Genomic DNA, 19,307 nt, shown 5'->3' with positions numbered 1-19,307 from the left:
AAAAATCTACAACCTTCAACTTTTCTCCCTCTGCAACTTTTGACCCTTTTATAGCTTCCAGTGGATGAGAAGCCAAGAGTCACAAGACTGTTTTTTGATGCCTTCATTTCTGCAAGACCACATATGGTGACTAGTACAGGGTTGGCATACTATAGCCTAAATCCAGCCAACCACCTTTAAAAAAATTAAAAAGTTTGTGAGCTATGCCCTACAAAGCCAAAAGTACTCACTTTCAGGCCCTTGAAGAAAAAAACTCCCTATCTAGAATCTCACTTTGGAATGTTGGAACAGTTGGCAGCTCTTGTCTTGGACCCTAAGCTAGAAATTGGATGGACATACTTGTGTTTTACATACTTTTTCCGGTGTTTGGTGAATAAAGCATTCCATGACTTGATGAACTTGAGAAATACACAATGGAAAAACAAAAGATAACTAAGATTCTTTAATTGCAGCTTTCTCTCCAAAGGGGCAAGAAGAGGCCTATGATATGCCATTTTCCTAAGTACTCTGGAACCTTTTCCATTAGGGCATGTGATTTGTGTCCCCAGTGACACATTTTGGAAACCTCGGTTTCCTGATGCAAATGATGGTGGACATTCAGAAAACTGCTACGGTGCCAAGGATGAATTCCTGATCCTGCGTCTTTACCTTGACCTTTTCCCTCTTTCCTCCTTAGGGTTGGTTATCTGGCTGTCTGCACTTCTGGTCCTAAACAGTCTAATTCACACTAGGCTGTGAGAGACAGTTCTGTGGTGAAGGTAAGGTGAGGGTTGGGGAGTTAGCTGTTGAGGGATGACAGGGAAGGGCAAAACTGAGTCCAGAGACTCTCACTTTTTTGCTTTTTGGCACCATCAAAGTTGTGATTTGTCACTCAGCACCTCTCCTGTAACAGTTCTGTCGTTTGCTGGAGTTACTTCTGAGCAGACTTCTGCATGATTAGAAGGACTATTTTATGCCAGAGGAAATTAATCTGCTCAGACTTGCTGCATATTCAACTGACATGACAGGTTCCTCTGTCAAAGGAGGTTTTAACTTCCACCTTCTTCCTTTGATTATATTCAAAAGGCCCCAGCTATGCTGAGCCATCACTTTAGCTCCTAAGAGCTTTTCTCTCATGTTTGCCATCATCCCAGCAACTGAAAAGGAATTAACTCACAGTGGAAATGGGAGAGGAATGCTCTTTTTCTCTTGGCAAAGCAGACTCTGGTTGGGAGAAAGATTTCTGCAGGAATATTAAAGAATATTTGTTTGTTGAAAGAAGCTGTGCTTGTGTTTACTTTTGAATTGACCATGAAATTGCATTTGCACATAAGACCTTTGCTGATGTCCCGATTGTAAGACCTACACACTTAAAGCTTTGATGATTTATTCCCAAAAGGCAGTATTTCTATGACTGGCGTCACATTTCTACCTCTAATTTGTTGGAGCACTGTGAATGACTATGAGGCATTTTTGGTGACATACGTTCCTCTGGATGCTCAGTGAGAATCTAACTGAGTGGGGCGTGGCTGTGGTTACATATGCGCAGAGGGGTGGCCCAGGGGGAATGTAATCGTGGAATTTGGGGCTCAGTAATAGAATCATGGGTGTGGGGGCCTCTGCAGAAATGTGTGATGGGACTGTTCACGTGGAGTGGACTCTGTGCGTGTAGTTGTTGTCAAGTCAGCAAACTACAGTCGGGCTCCTCCTGGGCTGGTCCTGACACTCCAGTCTCAGAAGCCTCTGGGCGAGGCAGGTGTGTGTCTGTGTCTCCTCTGTAGTGGTAGGAGAGGGAGCTGTATTAGCCCAGGCCTTGCTGTCCTCCAGGTGTGCTGTGGTGCCTTATAACTGCTCCTTCTGCATGCCTAACAAGCTGGTGCAGGGCCACACATTTGACTCAGCTCTGGGTGTGCTGGCCGATTCATCCCTGAGGGCCAGCCCCTGTCTGTGGTGTCTGTACAAGACGGTCACTCCTGCTGCCCCCTCAGAGGCCAAGCTGAGTAGCTAGAGCCTCCCATCAGGAGGCAAGGTCCCCGCTGGGCCTGCGCAAGGAGCTTGGAGGGGCTCCCTCCCTCCGGGAGAGAGGCATGCAGGTTTAGGCCAGGTGGACCTTGCCACATGTGACTGTGCCCAGAGCAGGGAGGGCCGCATGCACATCCCCCTGGCTGAGCAGTAGCGGTGGTAGGTGGCTGCCACACTGCCTGTAGAGCACCCATGTACCTTCCAGATTCCCCTCAGTGGGAATCCGATTCTGGCCTTTCCGTGTAGGCTGCCACAGAGGGAAATGCAAACTGAACCCAGTAAAGATGAAAATTAATCACTTTGCTCCCAGTTCTCAACCCTCCCATGGCTCCGTCGCATGTGGAAGGCCCTGGTTCTGCCGCCCTCTCCCTGACCCCTTCTCCCACACCCTTGTTCCTTCACAGCAGGCTCCAGAAGCCCTGACAGGCCTGCAGATCTTGTGACACCTGCATCTTCTCACCTTGGGGCCTTTCTCCTAGCTCCTCCCTCCTTCTGGAACGTTCTTCCCCCAGATAGCCCACCCTTATGGCTCTCTCCATCTCTTCATCAGGGTCTCTGTGCAAATGTTGCCTCATGGGGGAGGCCTTCTGAGGCCACCAAGTTTATGGTGAGATCCAGCCCCCTCCCCTTCTCTCTCTTTCTCTAAAACCTTTATTTTCCTCAAGGCTCTTCTGCTGCTCGACAGGGGATCACATATCGATTTGTCCATCTTTGTCTCCCCAACTAGAAAGAAAACTCCAAAGGTTTTGCCACCCCCACACTGGCACCTGGCAAAAGAAAGCCCTCAGTAAATATCTATGAAATGAATGGATGAATTCTTGAGAAAGTGGAAGTAAGTCAGTGTAAATGGCTCCCTGGTGGTGGGACAATGGGGTTTCTCTGTGAAGGAAGATGCTGGGAAGGACAGGGAGAGCCTGACCCCCAGCCCTCAGCAGAGAGGGCGCGTGGCTACTGCCACTACTCCTCACCCAGGGGCATCTGATACCCTGTGTTCGAGACTCCAAAGTTTAATTTAGCTGATGTCTTGGCTGCAAGCAAGAGCTGGTAAATTTAGTTAGAGGATTAACGAACATATAAGATGCAGAGCTCCTTTAAAGGAGCCGGATGTCAGGGGGAAGCAAAGCTGGTACATCCTAAAGTTGGCCGTGAAAGGGGAGGCGGCAGCCCTCTTGGATCAGGCCCCAGGACTGCTTTCGCTGCGTCTTCTGAGGGGGCAGCATCTCCACGTGGGAGGGGTGGAGGCTGAGCACAGGGACACAGCAAGTCACCAAGTCACCCAACAACCCAGAGCAATCTCGTCAACCCGTGGACAAGGAGGGTGACAGCTCTAAGGTCACGAGGCTGCCCAGAAACCATCAATAAATCGGTTAACAGATGTAACTGTATGAAAATGTAAAACTCCTGCTAAGAAAAAAAAAAAAAAAACATCATCAACAAAGTCAAAGCAAGTAACAAAATGGAAAGAACAGCATTCCTAACACACACAATAGCAGAGGCCCCGTTGTTGATGGTTTGCAAAGGGCTCATAACTAGTGAGAAAATGAGGAATAATCTAACAGAAGAAGAGTCCAGGGCATAAGCAGGCAGGGGAAAGGCAAGGAAAAACACGTGGTCAATAGCCATGCAATACATGCTCAGCCTCACCTGCCCTCAGGGAAACACTAAGCAAAATGAAAAGATTTATTTTACTTGTTAGATTGACAAACAAATGTAAAGTATGATCGTGTCCAGCGATAGCAAGGAGGGAAGGAAATGTAAATTTCCCTTTTAGGAGAGAAAATTTGGTGATTTCTGTCCAAATTAAAATTGTACAAGCCTTGTGACCCAGAAATTCCCCCACCGGGTAGTTACTCTATGGATATTTATGAACAGCCTCCCAGAGGAATATTTGTTTCAGAAGAGTTTGGTAAAACTAGCAAAAATAAACTGAACATAAATTTAAATTTACATCATCGGGAGACACTTATGGGTTAGCCATACAGTGAAATATACTCTGGAGATTTTTTTTTTTTTACCATGTATATAATTTATTTTTGTTAAAAAATGTTTATGGGTATAATCTGTGTCACAGGGAAGTTAATCCTTACTTTTTTATTTCCTTATTTAAAAACAGCCCTACTATGTGTAATATAAAACAAAGTAGAAAAAAGTGCAACTGGTTTTTGGCAAGTCGAATTTCAGACGTGCGGACTGAAGATTGCCTCTGAGTGTCTTTGCCACTTGTTAGGTTGCATGATGATATCGGATAAGTCCCTTCATTTCCTTGGTTCTCAAAGTTTTCAATTATATAATCGGAGGAATAATGCCTATTCTATATTGCAATTTGGGGGCATTTTATTTCTCGGATACTCTGGCTCTTTATCTAAAATACACGGATAATAATGTTACTCACTTTATAGGGTTGTTGTGAGGAGTAAATAAAACAATGCAGGCAAAGCATTTAACAAGTGTGTGAGTGGGAAGGAGGTGCCCAGTGAGAGGTGGTGAAGGTGATGGTGGTGGTGACAGAGGAGGAGGAGAAGAAGGGAGACCGGGGACAGAGGAGGCATCAGGATGGGGCAAATAAGAAGGACAGAGAACAGGATGGACTAGCTGGAGGCTGTTGTGTGCTGGGCACTTTACATTCTTTAGCTCATGCAATCGTTCTAATGATGCCGTGAGGTCTACACATAAGGTAACTGCCTCATCTGCATTTCACAGTCTAGAAAACAGAGGTCAGCATTGTGGCCCTGAAGATCTTTGGTTCCAAACCTCCTCATAGCACCCAGCATAGTACTTGGCACATAATAGGGGATCAATAAATGTTATATAAATCAGAATTTATTTCTAAAAGTGTTTTTATCCCTCTAAATTATGCTTTGGAAGTTGCTCCAAGGCCTGTGACCCATTTCACTGCAAGTCCCCAGTGAAGATAGTTTCCTTCTAGAAAGCACTGGTTAATAAACTGTCATCTCAGCCCCAAATCCACCCTTTTCTATGTTCTGCTCTGTGGGGTCCCCTCTCTGAACTTCCAGATCCTAGGACCTGCCCAAACAATTCTCTATAGTAAATTCTCTCTGTTAAAATGACTGTTGTGCCTTCTCCTTTTGGGCTGGACCCTGGCTGATGCACAGTGAACCTGATTTGGGGCAGTGACCATTCTTTAGACACCAGACCTAGAAAAAGGAAGAGTAAGGTGGATTAGGCTGTCTGACTGCCTTCTGTGTCAGAAATAAGACTTGGCCATGAAAAAATGAGATGGATTTTTCTCATATGACTTACCGAGCTATCTTCCACCTCTTGATTTTGATTTTCTACTTTTACAACACTGACAAGGGTGTGAGCATAATGAGATGAAGGTGGAACCCACAGCCCCATGTCCCAGTGGGCAATGGTCAGGGCCTTCCCTGGAGTCTGGATTTGACCCCTTCCAACATAACATCTCCTGTCTGACCTCAAGGACTGGGAAGGGGATGCTGCTATCCACCGAATCCCAACAAAGGGCACAAACTCCTTTCTACTTTTATCCTTAGAATGTCACAATCAGCTGAAACTGTCAAAAACCTTTACTAAACCTTAAGGGAGGATGGCTAAACCCAAAGAGGGTGTGGATTTAATCAAGTCTTGCTCAGCTCAGCACCCAGTGTTTGGAAACTGCTTGCATCCTGTCCCTCAAGAGAATCCAGAGGAAGGTTGCTTTTCCTGGGTCCATCATTGACTAGCTCTTGGCCTATTTCCCTGGGACTAGTGCCATTTGCCACCCACCTCCAGGGCTGTGATGAGGATGCTAGTGATGAGCAATGAGGCAATTCATGTATTATCTCATCTAACCACCCTATGAGCTGGACACTATTCTTAGCCCCATTTTACAGATGACAAAACTGAGCCACAGAGAGGCTAAGCAACTTTCCCCAGAGTCACTCAGCTTGTAAGTAGCACTCTGGGATTTGAACCCAATAAATCTGGATCCCCCTCTTACCCAAAACTCTCGGTTCTTCCTCAGGGACACCGCCCTTCTCCAGGTGGCTCAGCCTGCAGGGGCATGGCCTCACTGTTGCATACTGCCATCGACCAAAAGCTTACTTCTTCACAAGGCAGCCAGGATGGTTAGGAAATGCTTTATATTGAGCTGGCATTTCCACTAGTCACTCCTACTCCTGTTCTGGGAATTTCCTTTTAAAGACAAGTAGAATAAATCTGCATTTCTTCAAAGCCAGCATGAATCCCTTTCTGAGTTTTCTCCTCTCATTGCCTGGGTGCGTCTGGATCCACCGCTAGCAGTGCGACCTTGGACCAGCTACTTACCCATTCTTTGCCTCAGTTTCCTCATCTGTAAAATGGGAATCAAGGAATGTATGCATCATTGGTCCCTTTGCACATAAAGCCCCTGGAGCAGTGCTGAACACACACTCAGTAAAGGGAGATTACTTATATTGCTCTGTAGCCTTAACATTCCTAGTCTTCAAATGGGGATGATCCTGAACCTTGCTTAGTACACAGCGTGGTTGTGTGGAACCAGCCAGGGATTTCATGATCCTGCCTTCTGTCTGTCCATCTCCACTGCACCTCTCCTTAGCCCCTGTCATCCCTTCACCAGATACACACTGAGCCTACTACCCAATCTGCCACTTATAGTCTTGCCCTGCTCCAACCCACCTTCCCCTTGACTTCCATGGTGTTCTTGGTAAATGACAAATTTGATTCAGCCCCTTCCCTGCTGAGATCCCTTCCATCCTGTTCCTGGTCTGCCTGATGAAGTTCAGACTCCTTAGTTTGGCTTATAAGGCCCTCCCTGTCTGTCCCCTGCTGCATTTCGGTCAAGGGAACCAACTCCTGGGTGTCTGAACCCCAGCTCCTCCTGCCTGACCCCCAGGGCATAGTGCAGGGCCTGGCACAGGGCCAGGTGTGCAGCAAGTGCTCTGCTAACCTTGGTCAGGGTATGTGCCACTGGGATAACTTGTGCCCCAGAGTGAATGCTCTGTAAGCCAGTGTGGCACCCATGTCAATTAATGTCATTATTTTTCCCAGGGGTCATATTTGAAATCTGTTACCACGGTTCTCTGGTCTGCAAGCATTGTCGTGCAGCCTCCTGATGTACCAGGCATTGACCCGTTAGTTGCTGGGTCGTGAGGTGACTCCAGGGTCCCAGGGGAAGAGTTGGGGGGCACAGTGCTGAGGGGCAGTGCTTTGGGACAGGCTGGTATAGAAGTGTCTCAGTATTTTGACAATAGCACAGCTGTGAGTGTTTCCCCAGAAAGCTCCTCCCCCATTGTTGGGGCCTGTCCCCCTCCCCTCCCCAGCTTCCCCAGGCTTTGCCCTATTGCTCTGCTGCCACCTCCAGCCCATCATTATTTGGAGGCTTTTATTTTGAAGCCTGCACAGGGTTCAGGTGACCCGTTTTTCCAAGTTTGTCTGTAGGGCTTGGAAAGGCTCCCTCACCACATGGCACTGTGAACACCCATCTGGCCTGGTTCTTCAGCCTAAAGGTCCCTCACCCCCTGGGGCCACACACTTGGGCTGGGAACTGGGAGCTCCCAGCCTGTTCTCATCTTTCCCAGCACACACTGCACAAACAGCGGGGTGGCATGCAAAACAATGATGCACCACCTGAGACCTTCATCCAAATAGGTTTGCAAATTAGATTCGCCTTTGAGACAACAGTTTAGTAACCAGGTGAAAAACAAAGGGTGTTGTTCCTTCGGTGCACTTGGCTTTGGGGAGCTGGTGACCCTGCAGTGGATTCTCAGCTTCTCCAGGCCTCTGGGTCCCCACTGCTCTGGTAGGCTAACTGACTGACTCCAGGAGGAAGACCCCTCTCCTCTGTGTCCTCTCAGGCCCCTGAGCCTGTGTTCTCCACCAGGTAGTACTCTGGACCCCAGGCATCCTGGTCTAGGGGACTCAGAGGCACTGTGACATGATAATGGAACTCAAGTCCCAGGCCAGCTCAGTGGCCTTGGGCAATTCCTTCTCTTCTCCAAGCTGCTTTCTAAGTTTCTTCATCTGTGAAAAGAGGGGCATACTGTAAAGAAAGAAAAAAGTGCACATTGCCAATTAAAAAAAAAGGAGAAATGCCTCTTATACTTCCTTCCTGGAGGAGTTGGTGGCAGTTGATTTCCTAGTTCAGGGAAGTGCCTTGATTAATTTTTGTGTTGTTAAAAAGAAGAGGCCTCCTGGGCATAGTCTGGATGGAAGATGTTTACACACCCAAAGCAATAAACCACTTTGTAGAGAAAGGGTAGCAGCACTGGTTTCTCCTCTATCTGAGCACACACTGACATTATACAGAAAACATGTAAAAAGTATAATCCCCCAAGGACAAAGGGATAGGACCGGGGCAATAAGAGATAAGAGGTTGCAACACTTTTGGAAGGGGGCTTTGTTTGGAATGATGGTAATATAGTTAGAAAGGCTGCAGAAACTACAACATGTAGAGGGGGATTCCAGAGAAGAAAATGCAGAAGCGTCTAGAACTCCAACAAGGTTCAGGACTTAAGGGAGCAGGTGGACAGGATGATAGGGTGGGTTGAAAGCAGTAGCCAAGGGCTTACCCTTAAGTCTCCTGCAGGAGGTTCATTCTTCGGAGGTGGTAGAGAGGAGACTGTCAAGGCACGATGCCAGTGGCATGACAGATGGCAGGGACAAGGCATGGGGCTGAAAACAGGGTATTAATTGGAAGTCTGCATTCCAAATGGTCAGAATGTTCTTCTGGCTTTGCAGTCCACCCTGGCCTATTCCTACATTCCAAGCATAGGATGTTAGCTGCTGGAAAATTTACTAAAGACAAAGACTTATGCCTGCTATCATTTGTGAGGGCTCCCAACAACATAGCTCCCTTCTGGTCCCAACACCCAAATGGATGCCTGTCACTACACAAGCCCTCACCCACCTTACAGAGCTTCTGATCAGTCTTATTAGTACATTTATCTTAAATATTAGTGAACAACCAAAGAGTTCTAGACACATAAGGAAAGCCTCCAGTATAAAACAGAGACACCAAACTAAAAAGATTAAAAAAAAAAAAGAACCCAGAAGAAACACTGTCCTTCTAGATGGAACTCAAGGATGAGTCACTTGGGCCAAAATGATCCAGTCAAGCCACAGAAGCATGAGCAGAAGGGAACTGCTTATTGCTGTGTACGACTGAGAGGTTTTTGGTTGTTTGTTACACAGCAAAAGCTGACTGATATAATACAAAAAACAAGAATAGGATGCTGTGACTGTTGAACAATCAGAGAACAAGAGAGCTTAGGAATTGAATATCAGGTGGCTAAAATAAGAATCTCAGCACCAGATTTGAAAATGAAGTCACAGAAATACCTTCAAGAGTATAACAGGAAGAAATGAAGATTGGAAAATATGAGGGGGAAGGCAGACTTAGAAAAACAATCCAGGAGATCTAACATCTGACTTAGAAGAATTTAGAAAAAAGAACAGAAAAAATTGCAGAAAATTACCAAAAAAAGCAATTCAAGAAAACTTCCCCAAACTGATGATTGTATCTCCAGATGGAGTAAGTCTATCATGGAACTAGTGAAACAAGTGAGAAATAATCCACACGACGCACATCAACACACAACCCCAGAAGGCCAGAGAGAAAGAGAAGGTCTCAAAAACTTCCAGAGAGGAAAAAATGATTTAATACAATGAAACAAAAGTAAGAGCAATATCAGTATGTCTGATTTTTTTTTCAGTATCTACACAGGGTGCGAGAAAGCAATGGAAAACTTCAATATTCTGAGGTTAAACGATTTTCAGCAAGTAAGTCTGTACCCTGCTAGGCCCAGTCAAGTGTGAGGATGGAATAAAGACATTTTCGGGCACGCAAGGACTCAGAGCATTAATCTCCAATGCATCCATTCTTAGGGAGATATCAGAGAATACACTCCAGCACAGTGAAGGAGTAAAGAAAAAAGTCCGTAGCATCCAGGAAATGGTGGATGCAGCTGAGGAGGAGAGCAATGGAGACAAGCCTCGGGAACATACGGGGAAGTCAAGAGAACAGCTAGTTAGGGTACGACTAGGGGGGCAGTCAGAGAGCTTTGAGAAAAAGCCTGATTCAGTAGGAGAGATGATACACGAGGTAACACGATGGAGCCTCTGGAAAGAATTATATATATATATAACCTATATTTGGAACATTCTGGCAAATAAAAAGTCAAAAAGCAATTATTAATTCATGGAAAAATAAAAGTTGCCCGAGAGAAAAAAATTAATCAAAATACAGAAGATGACTCCTGAATGAATAATATCTATAATCATGAACTTGTGCACAGAATTTATTGTTTTGACTAAAAGTAGTGATGTAAGTATTTTGGGAGGATGAGGAGAGGGGAGAGAATTGTGTGTGTGCATACACGCAGGCAAGAACGCCGAATTCTCATTTATGGTATGAGGAAAGCAATATAAATATCTGAAATTCCATCAATCCATCAAAAATGGTAGTATAAGCATTTTATTTAGAAATAGAGAGGTATTCCAAGGAAATAACTAGGAGGGTGTAAGTAGTTGATCTGGGGATGGGAACGGGAAGGCAGGGGTTTTTCAATGTTCTTCTGCCTTCTTGTGAACCAAGGGCCTGCAGCCTTTTTTCAAACATTGACAAGTAAACAAAAAGAAGAAGCAGGTACATCTGGAGCCACTAGGTGGGGAGGAAGTTGGATGGGACATGTCCCATGTGGGAGGGGAGTCCTACAATGGGCAGGGATCGGGCCCAAGGACAGAGACGGCTGCTGAGGAGTTCCAACAGCAGAAGTGTGCAGGGCCCTTCGCCCTCTGGTTACCCCTACACCTTCCACCCTTCCATCGTCTGTAAATGCGGTTTGGGGAGGAATAAGGGGCAGGGCCGTACCCCACATGGGACACTGCATGACCCAGGGAAGCCAGAGGTACTCATGGGAGGGTGTGGCTGCACACGAGCAGAGGAGAAAAGGCCCCTCTTCGTCCGCTTTCTAGAAGAAGGGATTCTTGGAAAGAGTGGAGGTGGGGGTGTTGGAGAGAGTCTAGATCCTTCTTTTAAGTGCAGTGGGATAGGATGACCCCTCCTCTCACTGCCACACTGACCTGAGAGGTCTGAGCAGTGCGTGTCATCACAAGGGCAAAGCCCACTCTGAGATCTGTGTGGAAGCCGTAACAGTGATCACTGTTAGCGCCCCTGGGGCTCTAGGGGCCCCGTGCATAACAAGTCCAACTTCCCTGTCTTAAGCACCTGCTGTGTGCCAGGCAGGTAACATGTTTCTAATCCTGTGACACCTCTCCAGCAGATGGCATATACAGTCTTTCAGGAACATCGGAGTTGGTCAGGCACAGAAGGTGTGGCTGTGATTGGGGACCACCCTGCAGCATGGGTTTGAGGTGGGAGAGGACAGGAATGAGGAGGGTCAGGTTGGAGCCTCGCTTATCTGAAGGATTGGAAGCCTGAGAGTTGGTCCTATTTAGGAAGGGCCTCCCTGGAGCCAGAGTGGGCAATAGGCTGCGGGGCTGCATGGGCCAGGAAGACCAGTTAGGCAGCTGCTGAAATTGTTGAGGCAAGGGAGGAGGGAAATCTGAATTAAGATGAGGCTATCGGGATGGAGAGAAGGGGCAGCGGGAGGGGCCTCTGCAGGTAAAATGCATTCCCGGTGGGTTGGATACAGCGGCTAACTGTGAGAAGGTGCAGTTTCCCCCTGGTTTCCGGCTTCGGCGAATGGCGGAGACAGAGATGCATGGAGGAGAGAGAGGGGCCACCAGCTTTAGGCGTTGGGGAGCATGTGGGTGGAAGTAGGGGATCCCAGAGGCAGTTGGGACACAGGGGCCTGGAACTTGAGGAGAGACTGGGGAACCAGCAGTGTTCAAACAGTAATGGAGGTGGGGGAGCGGCTGAAACCCACAGCTGGGGGGAGTACGGGGGATTGAAAGGGGGCTGAGGAAAAGGAGCCTGGGAGGGGCCCTCAGACAGGCAAGTGGTGCAGGGGAGGGAGGTGGCATCGTGGGCAGTGAGCAGAGGTCAGGGCTGGAGAGAGGGCTCCCAGATGACGGTTGGGACCAGGTGCACCGAGGGCAGGAGGCCTCAGGGTCTTGCAGGTGGGAGCAGATTGCCCAAAGATGAGAGGGCGGAAGGGCAGTTACAGCATTTCTAAGACCTCGCATTGCAAACTTCTCTGGTTCCTGAGTGTGCAATTCACGGTGGCAGGGCCCTCTGGGCAATTATTGCACATTGTGGCTGGGAGAGAAGAAGCTGCTTCCTTAATATGGAGGGCACAGCTGCCAGGAGGGGAAGGCCATGTGCAAGCCCCTCACCTGCTTGCCCCTTCTTCCCATGCTCCTCCCCGCACGAGCACTCGTTGGTCTTGTTTAGGACACTGGAGATTCATAGATGAATGTAATACAGCCCTTGGCCCCACGTGCCCAGGATACATAACCCTTAGCAGGAAGGGGTGGGGAGTCTCTAAGACACCCTGATAGAAGCTAGAAGATGCTCTGATTGACACTGACAACCCATAAGAGCTAGAGAGAGGCAGCTCCAGCCTTTGACCAGTCTGACCAGCTTTCAGTCTTAGGCGAATCAAACGAATGAAGAAAAGCTATGGAAACATAGAGGTGGGAGGAAAGTGGGGAGAATGCATGGAGAGAGGCCAAGTGCAACTACAGGGTAAAGAACAGGCAGGCGAGGAGGCAGGTGTGCCCTGGGGGCTGGGCCTGGCGCCGGGGAGCTTGCAGGGGCTTCAGAGCTGCTGCAGTGGGGGGTAGGCAGGAGGAGAGAGGGCCTGTGAGGTGGGAAGGTTGGCATTCCGTTCCAGTTACTATCTGCAGGCAGGCCTGCGTTTGGAATAGAGCTCTTGCAGCGGCCATTTCGCCTGGCTCCGTGGCTTTTCTGCTAGTTCCGCTTTTTTCCCTTTTGGAGCCTTTAGGAAAGTCAAACTGTCTGGGCTGTGCAAACCGTCAGGGGAGCCCTCCTTCCCGGGGTGGAGTCGTCCAGGCAGTGGCAGCGGAGTAGCACCAAGGGGCCAAGGTAGAAGCCGAGGGAGGGGCTGACCCCTGGGTGGGGCAGCTCTCCTGCCTCCCCGCACGGAGGCTTCACTCTGCTGAGCTCCACCCGGCTCCTCTCACCCAGGGCCTCTGAGAACTGTTACCAGGGAGACTCTAGGCTTTTAACTCTTGTTCAGGAGGTCTGCAACTACAGGCCGAAGGCCACATCTGCTGCCTGTTTCTGTAAATAAAGTTTATCGGGAGAGAGCCATACCATCCAGTTATTTACTGTTTTTGGATGCTTTCATGCTATGACAGTAGTTGTGCCAAGATCGATGCCCCGCAAAGCTTAAAATACTTACTATGTGGCTCCTTAGAGAAAGTACTTGTCAACCCCGGCTCTGGTATATGAAGTAGGACGCAGCGTCAGCTGCTGCAACAAAGGTCGGATACCAGGGGCTTGAGCGCAGGAGACACTCCTTTCTCACGAACAGTCTGAGTGTAAGCCACCTGGGCTTGGGTCAGAGACCCTCTACGTTTTTCTCAGTATGCTGTCCTCTGTCCTCAGCCTCTGCATCCAGCAACAGGGAGAGAGGGACAGGGGGACACACTCCCTCCCTTTGAGGGAAGAGCCTGGAAGCTGTACCGTGGCTTCCCTTCCCAGCCTGCTGGCCACCACTTGGCCATGTGGCCGCATATGGCTGCAGGGTAGGTGGGTAACAGCTTTAGCTGGGTGCCCCCCAGTCCAGCCTCACTCCGGGCTTCATCCCCACAGGAACGAGGGGCGCATGGACTCTAGAGGGTCTTTAGCCGTCTTCAGTCAAACAAGAACAAAAGCACAGAGTGCCGATGGGGAGGAATAAGCATTCCCTGTAGGGTAATGGAATCAAATGTGTAACGTGGCCCAGATGAGCAGGTGTCACTAACCAGTATAATATGCCTCCTTCCTCCTGTTCCTTCCTCAAATATTTATTGAGCCCTCAGTTATATCAGGCTCTAGCTGGCTGCCCTTTACAGATAAAGACACTGCCAGTCAGAGTGATGGGCTGGGTTTGTTACCTCTGGCACACATTGTGTTCCCTGATTCTTGTCTTCTCGAAGGAAAGAATTCAGTTGAGAGAGCAGGTAGTGAGAAAAAGCAGTGAGGAATTTACTGGGTTAAGGCAAAAAGCACACTCCCGAGACTGGAGAGCGGGCTTTCTGGAAATGTGAGCAGCCCCACTGTTAGGGTTAAGTTGGCTGTGTTTTCTTAAGATGGCACAAAGTCCTGCCCTGAGTCTTATGTCTTTTGATTGACAGGCTGACTGACAGCTCGAGGTTATATAACCTTTTTCTCAGTATGCAGGCACCCATAGGCACTTAAGCAAAGCCCACTGGGGTCCAAAACCACAATGCTAATTAGATTTAGATGTCATTTTAATGAGGTGGGGCTACCTTCAGATAAAGTCTTCTCATGCCCTGTAATCAGGGAAGCCCTGTGGTCCTGGGCCTCCTGATAAGCTAGGTGTCCCTGACTGTCAAAATGGGAACTAAGGAGGGCTTAAGGGTTGATCAGTGCAGAGTCTTCCTTGGTGATGGCTGCTTTCTCCTGCTCGTGTCTAACTAACTGACTATTCTAACAAACTGTCCAAGGGCCCATCCTTCTGCTCCCAATGTGAGGCTTGTCCTGTCTGACCATCCTGATTCCCTCAGGACGCTCTAGCTGGGAGCTGGACTCGGGGCCTGCTGGTGGGGTGTTGGGAAAACAGAAAGTACACAAATGATTTTAGCAGTGAGAATTTAATAGAGGAGATTGATTGAACAGATGTTGGAAGACTGAAAAGGCAAAACGGGACACTGAGATAATAACTGCTTCCTGCAGCCATACAATGGAAGAAAGTGGGGTCATCCCCACCTGGAAGCTTGGAGGAGGGAGCTGGTGCAGGGGATGTTGTCGCCTCATTTGTGCTAGTGCCTCAGAAGCTTAGAGAAGAGCCCCATGGAGCTGGAACTCAGCACTTCAGCCCTCTGAGGAGGAGGTGGGTAAGGCTCATCCTGAGAATGTGGGAAAAAAATAAAAACTACAATCAAGTGTTACTGGGATCAACTGTGGCTTCCAGGGCAACACTGTCGGGTACAATGAACAAATTTAAAGAGGCAAATGCCTTCCTCCTCTCCACTCTTTGTCTTCCTCTAGTGCCCCCTGTTGGCAGAGACTAATGGGCATCCACCAGCAAAGCGGAAATGCGGTCTGGAGACTTAACCCAGCGCCAGAAAGCTGAGCACAGAAGGTAGGTTTGGAGCCAAGAGAAGGTAGTTTGATAACCAGCCCAGAGGCTCTGACCTAATTTAGATGCCTGGTCTTTACAGACCTGGAGCCACCGTCTCTGAGCCATTGTGAACCCGGACCTTGGCACATCTGCCTCCTGACACCCTGGTGGGAATGCAAAATGGTACAACCACTTAGGAAAACAACTTTCTTATAAAGTTAAATATGCACCTACCATACGACTCACCACCCTAAAATTAGATATTTATTCAAGAGAAATGAAAACCCGTGTCCACACAAGCCTTTATACTAGAATGTTTGCCTCAGCTTTGTTTTAATAACCCCAAACTGGAAACAACCATCAATGTCCATCAACCGACAACAAATGGTGGTATATCCATATAATAGAACACTACTTGGCAATAAAAAGGATAAATCACTGATGTGCACATCACCACTATGAATTTTAACAGCCTTATCCTATATGAAAAAATGCAGGCACAACACAAAAGACCACACGCTCCATGATTTCATTTGTGTGAAATTTCAGAAATGGCAAAACAGAAAAATAGGACACAGATCAGTGGTTGCCAGGGCCTGGGGTGGGGAAGGGTGGGGATTGGCTGCAGAGAGCATGAGGGATGTTTTTGGGGTAATGGAAATGGCCTGTACTGTGGTGTGGTGGTTCCATAATTGTCAAAACCCATTGGATGCTCTAAGTTGGTGAGTTTCACTGTATGTAAATTATACCTCGATAAGGCTGATTTTTAAAATTGAATTAGAATGCTGTTAGAAGCAAGCATTTAGTCTACTTCCAATGCCACCTCCTGTGAGCCACCATCCAAGCAGCAAAGGGATTGTTTAAAAATGTTAATCAGATTATATCACTCTTCATTTAAACTCTTAATGGATTATTTTTCCTCTTTGAATGAATTGCAGAGGATTACTGCGGCCTACAAGTCCCTCTGCCCTGCTTACTGACCCCTGACACTCGCAGGACTCGAGCGATAGTAGAAATGAAGGCTCACATACTGCGTGTCTAAATGTGTAAAGCTACAGATCAAGCCAACAAACTGCTAATAAAACAAGTACTACCCTTTTACCTTGACAAGTATACCTTCATGACAAGCTGAAAATCCAAGTTCAAATTTAGAATTCTTGCAGTCCTTGGAGTTCTGTGCCAGAAGTTGATGGCATGGACAGGCAGACCTTAGCCACAGCCTACCTGCCTTGCCTCCCCTGCAGGCTCCATCTGAAAGTGAGCATACCTGCCAGGCCCCTAGAGACATTTTATGTTTGCAGCCCCCTGGGGACTGAAGACAGCACTGGGCATGGAACCAGGGAAACTTGATTCTTAACATGTATCTCCTGGTTTCCCCCCAACTGCACTTTGTTCTGTAGGCAAGTGTGTATGTATGGGCATGTATGTAATACACAGGTCTCTCTGTGCATGTATGTTTATGGATGTCTCTATGTGCACTCTCCGCATGCATGCATGGCTGTGTGCATGCTGGTGCATATGCATGTGCCTGCCTGCCTGTATATGTGCATATGCATGTGCATGCATGTTGTGTGTGCACATCAACAGGAGTGTGAGCTCCCTGAGGGCAGCAACTATGCCAGATTCATCTCAGTTGCCTTTATAGCTGTACAGAGTGGATGCTAAATGAATGCTTAAGGAATGAATAAATGAACAAATGGGGACCTGTATAGCACAGTTATTAACAGTGTGGGTTTTGGAATCAGCCAGATTTGAGGTCAAAATCATACTTAGCCGCTCACTCACTAAGTCACTTTGGTTCAGTCTCCTAATTCCACAGAGCCTTGGTTTCCTCATCTCCAGACCGGGGATAAAAATATGACATATTTTATGAGGGTTGGTGTGAGGATTAAGTAACAATAATCAGAGCCAACATGTACTGAGCTGGACTTTGAGCCAGACACTGTTCTAAGGGCTTTGCAAGTGCCGACTCATGTACTCCTGCAAGTTTATGGGGCAAGAGTGGTTAAGGAGTAAATTCAGTGCATCTTGGCTGTTAAGATATTTATGATCATTGGGGAGGAGATTCAGGATTTTTAGCCCCTGGGGGCATCTTCCCATGAGTCCGGCTCAGATTCTGACTGATGGGGCTGTCTGGAGAAGGCAGTAGGATCCAGCAGGCCCGGTTCTGACAGGCTAGCTCACAATTCCACCCTCCAGTTGGACTGATCTTTCTATTAAGGGTTCTAACATTCCTTCTCTAGAGGAATCCGGTTGCTGAGTCGCTGTGCCCCCTGGTGGTCTATTCTTGTCAACATTTTGCTTGAGTGCAGAGCCATTTCCACAAGTGCAGTGAGAGTGGATGAGAAATGGGGGAAAATTTAAATGTAATGTAATGAATCTTAAGGTAGAGGGAAGCAAGCTGTGCAAGGAGAGATAGACCAAGAAGGGACCAAGCCACATCAAGGAAGTCATCCATAATATTAGCATCTATACTTTACTGACCACCTTCCATGGGCCGGGCATTGTCCTAAGCTCTTGGCATTCATCATCTTATGTAACACACCTTCAGAAGGTATGTATCACAAGAACAATGACTTCCATTTGGAGCTGGGCACACAGTAGGTGTATGGTACATAATTGGCCCTCAATACGTTTTGAACAGACGAATAATGCAGTAGTCGTATGAAGCAAATGTGATTTCCATTTAGCAAAATGAACCGATGGTCAGAGAGGTTAGTGCATGCCAGGGCCAGGGTGCCTGAGTCCCAGTCCCAGCTGTGCTGTGTGCTGGGGCATCACAGTGAAGGGCTGGGCCCTCTGCCTTCAGGGAGCTTGCTATCTGATTGGCTCCATCCACCATTGGCTCCATTGTCTTCAAATACCACTCCTGGGGGCCTGCCATGGATGGCTGTTTACGGCTCCGGGAGGCAATCCAGTGAAGCTCCCCTCATAAATTATAAAAGAAGACACATGTGGGTCAGGTTTGGGGAATTCAGTGCATGAGGAAACCCCAGGAATCTTGCTCAGTCTAATCTGGGATTCCCCTCTCTTTCCCAGGCGAGTCACTGACTCGGGCAGCGGGCATTTGCTGAGTTCCCATAATGAGCGCCTGGGGCATCTCCTGGTTCTGCAGAAGAAGCTTGCCTCCTCCCCGGCCCCTGCTTCCATTTCCTGCTGCTGGAGCTCTTAGCCCTGAGCCTGGCTATTCAGAGGTGGGTTTCCTTACCTGTAAACCGAGCACTGTGTTTTCTCTCACCCCGACACCCAAAGGAGGAAGGTTTGAAGAGTGCTTTGCATTTGTGACTTAGATCCAGTCGTCACTCAGGCTCTGGGAGTCGCTCGGGTCTGGTCTGAGTGTACTGAGCTTTCTTGGAGATGTGGCTATGACTGATCATCAGTAAACTTTGCCCCTCATTGGGCATCCCGTGGCATTAACTCAAATTTGAGTTCTTGAGCTTATTTTTTTCTGCATTCCATCCTGTGTCATTGTCAGAATGTCATTTAACTGTCAGTTGCTTCCAATTGCCCTTAGCGGCTTTCTTCCTCCTAACTTGCTGCTTCAAGTCTCAGCGTTGTCGGGGTCAAGTGTGCTCTCCAAGTAACCTGGCAGGAAGGGAAGGCCAGAATAAATACATTTCTTCTTTGAGTAAAGTATCTGAGCTTTAGTGCATAGGCAGGGAGCCACCCAACTGCGACTGCTCAGTGACTTGTTTACTCCCATGCTGGGGGAAGTGGAGGTTATCCAAAGTTGCTTCTCCATATGTGAGAGGCCACTTCAGGCATTTATTTGTACCTACCCAAAAGGCTTGGTAAATACTTGCTTAGTGGAATGTGTTAAAGTCTGGCTCCTCTTCCTGGCTAGTCCTCTGCCTCCGTCTCCATCCTCTGCAGTAGCAGAAACCGTGGGGGTGGAGTAGAAGACGTGGGAACCGCAGCACAGCAGGATGGGAGCCCACTGCTGACAGAGTGTCTGGCCTCAAATTACACTGTAGCAGAGCTTGGGCATAAAATTAGCAGCAGTGTTCTGTGTATGCAGAGCCAGAGAAATACCCATATTCAGCAGAACCATGGGCAGGGACAGAAGACAGGGAGAGAAGGGGCAGGGGAGGGGAAGAGCTGGCCCCCACAGGCCCTGGTCCCCTCCCTGGACAA

General features: G+C 48.0%; 1 long non-coding RNA gene across 1 annotated transcript; it reads left to right on the top strand.

Moving 5' to 3' along the window:
* The first annotated feature begins 607 nt into the window (after nucleotides 1–607).
* LOC130685069 (uncharacterized) lies at nucleotides 608–18,361 on the top strand. Its single transcript, XR_008999506.1, has 3 exons — nucleotides 608–758; nucleotides 15,101–15,194; nucleotides 18,213–18,361. It is a non-coding gene; the product is annotated as an uncharacterized LOC130685069 (long non-coding RNA).
* The last annotated feature ends 946 nt before the right edge of the window (nucleotides 18,362–19,307 follow it).

Source organism: Manis pentadactyla, chromosome 10 (genome assembly GCF_030020395.1).
Source record: "Manis pentadactyla isolate mManPen7 chromosome 10, mManPen7.hap1, whole genome shotgun sequence".
NCBI lineage: Eukaryota > Metazoa > Chordata > Mammalia > Pholidota > Manidae > Manis > Manis pentadactyla.
The sequence above is the reverse complement of the archived record's forward strand: the minus strand, read 5'-3'. Positions and strand labels throughout refer to the sequence as shown.